The following is a 6,940-nucleotide window of genomic DNA, read 5'->3' as shown; positions in this document are numbered from 1 at the left end:
GTCACTGTTCCAATTCAAGAGCACTAGGTCAAGCATTGCTGCCGTCTGAGAACCTTGACAGTGAGTCAGGGTCAGCATCTATATATTATTATTATATTATTATATATTATGTGTGTGTGTGTATCTTTTGGGAGTTATCTGTTATTAAATGGAAATCTCAGTTCCAGACATGGGTTATCAAGCCTTGAGCTGTTGAAAAGAAAGCCCGTAGAAGCACCCAATATATATATAATTTGCCATTGCTCTTTGTTATCTATCACAAGAAGTTGTCAAGACTCGACTGTGAAGGCTCCACTCACTTTGATTACAGGACACAGAGAATTAAGGTTTGAAATGACTGGAAGACTCTACCTGCTGGTTAATTCTCATAGTGCAACAAGATGCTGTGAGGCTGGTGAGGAGAAAAGACATTCACAGTCGTGTGCAGAACTACGTTCTTCTTGCTATGACACTGACTTGGCAGTGATGAGGCCACTGGTGCAGCAGTGACAAGGCTGTCTATGGAGTTAGCCAACCGCTTCTTTGACGGGATGTGATTGAAACTTTTTCCCCATGAGAGAATTAATGTATTGATGGTCAAACCATGTCTGTGAAAGTTGTAGGCTCTAGGAGAGCCCCTGTTGATGTTACTTTTCTAAATGGTCCTGTTGGCAAATTGCCTTCTACATGCTGATGTTTTTGTCCATAGGTTTGTGTTCTTCCTCCCACTTTTGGTCACGGATGTGCTGTATGACAGTGCATCATGGGTAGTGCGGAGAGCCATTACTGTTCACAGACCTGAGAACAAGCAATTGTAAGTGTTCTGAGACATAATATCTGTATCAACCTCTTTCTACAAAGCTCAGAGAAGAAATATCTCAAAATGTTTTCCCATGCCCCAGTGGAAGAACCCACATAAAGAACAAATGAGCAACACTCACTGGATTCAGTGGCTTAAAGAAAAAATTAAACTAAATAAACAATTATAAAAGGAGGATTTGAAGTTGGGAGGGAGGTGAGGTAGGTTTTCTGGGTGAGTTAGAGTAAGGGGTAGATATGACCAAACATACACTGTATGAATGCATAAAAATTTGAAAGATTAAAAATATTAAAATTAATAAGAAACCCAAATTAAATAAAACCTGATGTTCTCTGAATCAATAAAAATAGAAGGAATATCTATGAAGCTATATTCCAAGACCGTGATGTATGGCATCTCTGTGTAGGTGTTTTCTGTGTAGCATGACATCATAGGCAATCTTCACTGCCACTTCAGGGGAAAAACACACTTTTACAAAAGCTGTTTTAAAATAGATTTAGCCATGCAGTAGTAGCGCATGCCTTTAATCCCAGCACTCGAGAGGCAGAGGCAGGTAGATCTCTGTGAGTTCAAGACCAGCCTGGTCTACAAGAGCTAGTTTTAGGACAGGCTCTAAAACTACAAAGAAATGCTGTCTCAAAAAAACAAGAATAAAAAATAGATTTGAAAAAAAATATCAGGATGTAGTCGAAGGCTGATCAATCATTTCCCGGCTTCCCAGACCCAAAATAATCACACAAAAACTATATTAATTAAAACATTGCTTGGCCTTTTAGTTCATGCTTCTTACTGGCTAGCTCTTGTGTCTTAAATTAACCCATATATTAATCCGTGTATCACCATGTGGTTGTGGCCAACTGGTGAGGTTCCATCTGTTTCCTATGGTGGAAACATGGCTTCTTCCAAACTCTGCTTTATTCTGTCTATATATTTCTGTTCAAATTTCCTGACTGGCTTTGCTCTGCTAAGCCATTGGCCCAAGGCAGCTTCTTTATTAACCAGTGGTATTCACAGCATAGAGGGGAATCCTACAACACCTACCCTTTTCTGTCTAAATAAAAAAGAAGGCTTTGACTTTAACATAGCAAGAATACATACAACAGAATAGTTATCAATCAAGAATTACAGTTATAATATTTAGTCTATTTACATTTGGCAAATTAAGGAAAATACTCTATCATCTATTCTATTTTGTGAGTCTAAAGTTTTATACTTAATCTATCTTTTATAACTAAGGAAAACTATAATTATAACTATCTATTCTTCAGCTCCATCAAAAGCTCCAGAAGAATATAATATTACCTAAGTAAATAGGAAGTGCATTGTAAGCAACTTCCAAAACTCTAGAATTCACAGAGACATCTCACTGACTGGACAGTCACCCAAAATTCTTTGGTATTATTGCAACTTCCATCTTTAGCCTATAGGTCCATAGTTTCTGTCAGACTTTTCTATGAAGCGGGAAATTTGAAGATCTCTTATTCCTTGTACTGGCAAAGTTCATCAGTTGCTTTCTTCTGTTTCCTACAAAATGTCTGACAGTTTTTTTCTGGAAGCAGAAACCCTGAAGGACTGTCCCACCTTTAAGCAAGCTCAGCAGTCATTTTTCTATGGTTCCTGCATGTCCAGTTTATATATCATAACATCAAGCAGTCCAGGCAAGAGCAGTTTCTTGCCCAAATGGCTAGCAAACTCTATAAGGAGACTTTTCGATGCCCATCATCTTTTTGAATTAGATTTGTGCTGCCAGGAACAGATGTGTATTGTAGTCATGAAAAGTCTTAAGTATTTAAAACATTTTAAATGCCATATTCTGTAGGTCTTTGTCAGTGTTGAAGATTACCAATCTAACAGAAATATATCTCTGTACATCTAGAAGGCCTAACTAATATGACTATAAGCTTGAATATTATAGATGGCTATTAACCTGTATTTCTAAATTATACATTTTTTAAATGAGCTGCACAAGTGACAAGTTGGGGAGGAGAGGGTTTATTTGGCTTATAATTCAACATTCCTGTTCATCACTGAAGAATCAGGAGAGAAACTCAAATTTAGCAGGATTTTGGAGGCAGGAGCATAAAGAGGTCATGGGGGAGAACTGTCTACTGGCTTGCTTCTCATAGCTTGCTTAGTCCACCTTCTTTTCAAACCCAGGACCAACAGCCCAGGGATGGTACTACCCTCTAGGGGCCCTCTTCATTGATCACTAAGAGAGAAAATGCCTTACAGTTGGATCTCATTGAGGCATTTCCTCAGCTGATGGGCCTTCCTCTGATGCCTCTAGCTTGTGTTAAGTCAATACACAAAACCAGCCTGTACACTCCTCATTTTCTTTCCTACTACATATGGTTTAAGAATAAGTGCCCTGGGGGCTGGTGAGATGGCTAGGTGGTTAAGAGCACTGCCTGCTCTTCCAGAGGTCCTGAGTTCAATTCCCAGCAACCACATGGTGGCTCCCAACCATCTGTAATGATCTGGTGCCCTCTTCCGGTCTGCTGGCAAAAGAACACTGTATACATAATAGATAAATAAATCTTGAAAAGAACAACAACAACAAAAAAAGAATAAGTGCCCTGAGATATATTCATTAACATTTGCAATAGGAAAATAAGAGATAGAGAACTTCTATTTATTTATTTATTTATTTATTTATTTATTATGCAATATTCTGTCTGTGTGCAGGCCTGAAGAGGGCACCAGACCTCATTACAGATGGTTGTCAGCCACCATGTGGTTGCTGGGAATTGAACTTAGGACCTTTGGAAGAGCAGGCAATGCTCTTAACCGCTGAGCCATCTCTCCAGCCCCGATAGAGAACTTCTTATTCCTAGTTTTAAGGTAAACAAATTACAGAATGATGCTTCTCCATAGAATGTACATACCTACTACTAATGGTTATTAAAGTCTTCAAAACCCAAGGACACTGTGATAGTGTTTCAGCTTTATTTTCAATTAAAACAGAAACATTTAAAATAATTTATAATTGATTTATACAGCTATTTTATTGATATATTTCTCTGGAATGTAAAAAGGTGACTTGTATTTATCACCATGGTTCCTAGAATCCCTGAGTCCTGTTAGAATAGTAGAGGGATGTCTCTCTGACAGAAAGAGAAGAAAGCAGATGATAGGAACTGACAACAGTCACATTGCAAGGAAGATACTAAAAGTCATTTGTACAAAGCCCTTGGAGGAAGAGTGGCTTTATCAGATTTATCATACAGACTTGAATATTTTACTTGGTAAAGATATTTTATATGTTGTGTTGTTAGAGTATGTAGGCTAAGTTAAATGATTTTTACATGACAGGAATTGATTATTCATATCTAATTGTCAGAAATGAGCCTAAGTCTGAAGTAAGACCTTAGAGAACTTAGTTAAATAATGTTAATTTATAACTGGGAAGCATAGCAACCGTCTGATCCAAAGGTTACACAAGATTCTGCATTTGAGTCATGCTTTTGATTAGTCTAATTCTGAATAACCGCTGCTTCCTTCTGAAGTCCTTATGTTGGGCATGGAGGCAGGGGAGATAACCAATGCTTTAAGAACTCTGGATGTCCAAACATGAGAGTTCAGGATGAGTTCAGGATCCATGCAAAAGCCAAGCATGGCCCCATGTCCTTGTAAACCCAATACTGTGGAGGGAAGAGACATATTGATCTCTAGGTTTTGGGTAACCACTAAACTAGTTCCCGGCCTTGTGAGAGACCATGTCTCAAAGAATAAGGCATTGAATGAGAAGCCAAGACACCTCATTTCCTTGTCTAGTCTGTTTATACACATGTGCACACACCATACACACAGAGAGAGAAATTCTAATTGACACTTTCCTAAGTGCCAACATCTTACTTAATTTGAGCCAGTGATTGACAAGGGATCTTCATTTACACTCAACCATGTAGGAAACGGCTGTACTATTTATTACTTCCTGTACACTAACAGCTTTACATTTCTGATAAACATTTGATTTCATTAATTTATTTTAATTTAATTTCTGGTGCTGGAATTCCAAGCCAAGATATGATGCATAATGGGAAAGTGACTGAATCTCCAGACCTGCACCTTCATCAGCATTTTTTTTTTCCAATAAGGGTCTATTATGTACTTCAAGATGTCCTTGGGCCCATAATACTCCTGCCTCAACGTCTGGAATGTACTTGGACCCATAATACTCCTGCCTCAGCCTCTGGAGTGATGAAATCATAATACAGCACAATATACTCAATATGTATCAATGTTTTCTTTTCTTCGTTATTTTTTTCTTTTTGGTTTTTCAATACAGGATATCTTTGTGCAACAGGCCTGGCTGTCCTGAAACTAGCTTTGTAAACAAAACTGACCTCAAACTCAGAAATCCTCCTGCTTCTGCCTCCTGAGTGCTGGGATTAAAGGTGTGCCCCACTACCGCCCACTTCATGACACACAATTCTTGTCATTTAGGACACTGGAAGCAACTATAATGTATCATTTTATTTTAGCATGGTTGATGTCATCCCAGATCTTCCAATTGACTGAGAACGATATTCAGGTTTTATATACTTTCCCTTGACTTCAAAGGAAGGCAAACAGTTTCTGTACTTTTTTTACTTGCTTGCTACTTTCTGATGTGTCACCTCAGGCAGGCTGGATCAATCAGTATCTATGAGGGTTACTATAAAAACAATAGATTAACTGCGGGGAACAGCCGGAGAGCAGATATTCCTTGCTAAAAAGGTGATCTTTTGTTATAGCACATTCCTACTGGAAAACATGTGTTGAAGAATATTGTCTTAAGTGTGTTACATTTGATTATGCTGAGGAACATCTGTTTTAATGATACAAAGATGTGCTGTGTTCTTTTATTTTGCATTTGTTTAACTCCGTGAAGCTGTGCTACTCTGCCTGTCTAAACAACCGATGATCTCATAAAGGGATGAATGGCCAATAGCTAGGCAGGAGAAAGGATAGGTGGGCTGGCAGGCAGAGAGAATCAATAAGAGGTAAGATCCAGAGGCCAGAGAAGAGTATGGATTTAGTTTGCTCTTAATTTCCAAATATTTGAGTTGCATAGTTAAATCATTCATTTGCTCTCTTTTTGATTTATCTTTAATATAAACAATTTGATATAAAGCACTTTTAATGTGTCATGGAGGTTTTCTTGTGTTGTGCTTGTATTTCCATTCAGTTCCAGGATTTTTTTTAAAAAACTTCTTTCTTGATTTCTCCTTTGACTCATCATTATTCAGCAATTAGTTCTTTAACATCCATTAGTCTGTGTACTTACTAGAGACTTGTTTACTGTTGGTTTTAAGTTTTATTGCATTACAGTTATCTAGGACATATGGAGTTATTTCAGGCTTTCTGAATTTGTTAAGATTTGTGTCCTATGATTGCTCTATGTCAGAATAATGCCTGAAAGACCCTACAGACCCCCTCCTCAAAACCCGCAGCTAGCATGCTCCCGGGGGAACGTCCTGTTTGCTTTAAAAAAATTCTCCGGATTGGCAGCCAGCCTGCTCTCGTAAGAACATCCCATGTGCTTGAGAGAGCAGGATGTCTATGAGATAGGAAGACTGCAAGGCAGGATATCAATAAGATAGGACATCAACAAAGCAGGTTGACTGCAAAACAGGATATCTATAAGATAGGAACAGGATGACTGTTGCCAGACATCCACGCTGAGAGAGGAAAACCATTCATGCCCCCCCCCGCCTCATTCCGATAACCACACTTTTGCTTCTGTAAACTTGCTTTTTGCTCTTCCCTATAAAAAGCCAGCCCTCCAGTTGACAGGCGCGCAAGTCCTCCGAGAGATCTTGTGGCCCGCAGGTACCTGTGTCTACTCAATAAATCTCTTGCGATTTGCATCTGTGCAGTCTCGGCCTGTTCCTTGGCGTTGGGGAGGTCTGCTCCCGAAAAAGGTCCTAGTCAAGGGTCTTTTGCCCATATACTGCTGATTAAAATGTGTATTCTCTTTTGTTTGGGTAGATAACTGCTAAGTCCATTTGATATATGAAGCAATTTAATTCTGTTTCTTTTCTTCTTTTTTTTTTGTTTAGATGATCTGTCTATTGATAAAAGTGGATTATTGATGTCACTATTATTAATGGATTGGTGGTAATTTGTATCTTTAATTCCAGTAGTGAATATTAATGA

The 6,940-nt window shown here is 38.4% G+C and overlaps 1 long non-coding RNA gene across 1 annotated transcript in view; it reads left to right on the top strand.

Moving 5' to 3' along the window:
* Positions 1-6,940, top strand: part of LOC113457079 — a 36,869-nt gene that overhangs the window by 2,110 nt on the left and 27,819 nt on the right. Inside the window, exon 2 of the long non-coding RNA XR_003377717.1 lies at positions 689-793. This is a non-coding gene — a long non-coding RNA (uncharacterized LOC113457079). The remainder of the gene's footprint in view (positions 1-688; positions 794-6,940) is intronic.

Source organism: Microtus ochrogaster, chromosome 18 (genome assembly GCF_000317375.1).
Source record: "Microtus ochrogaster isolate Prairie Vole_2 chromosome 18, MicOch1.0, whole genome shotgun sequence".
Classification (NCBI taxonomy): domain Eukaryota; kingdom Metazoa; phylum Chordata; class Mammalia; order Rodentia; family Cricetidae; genus Microtus; species Microtus ochrogaster.
The sequence above is the reverse complement of the archived record's forward strand: the minus strand, read 5'-3'. Positions and strand labels throughout refer to the sequence as shown.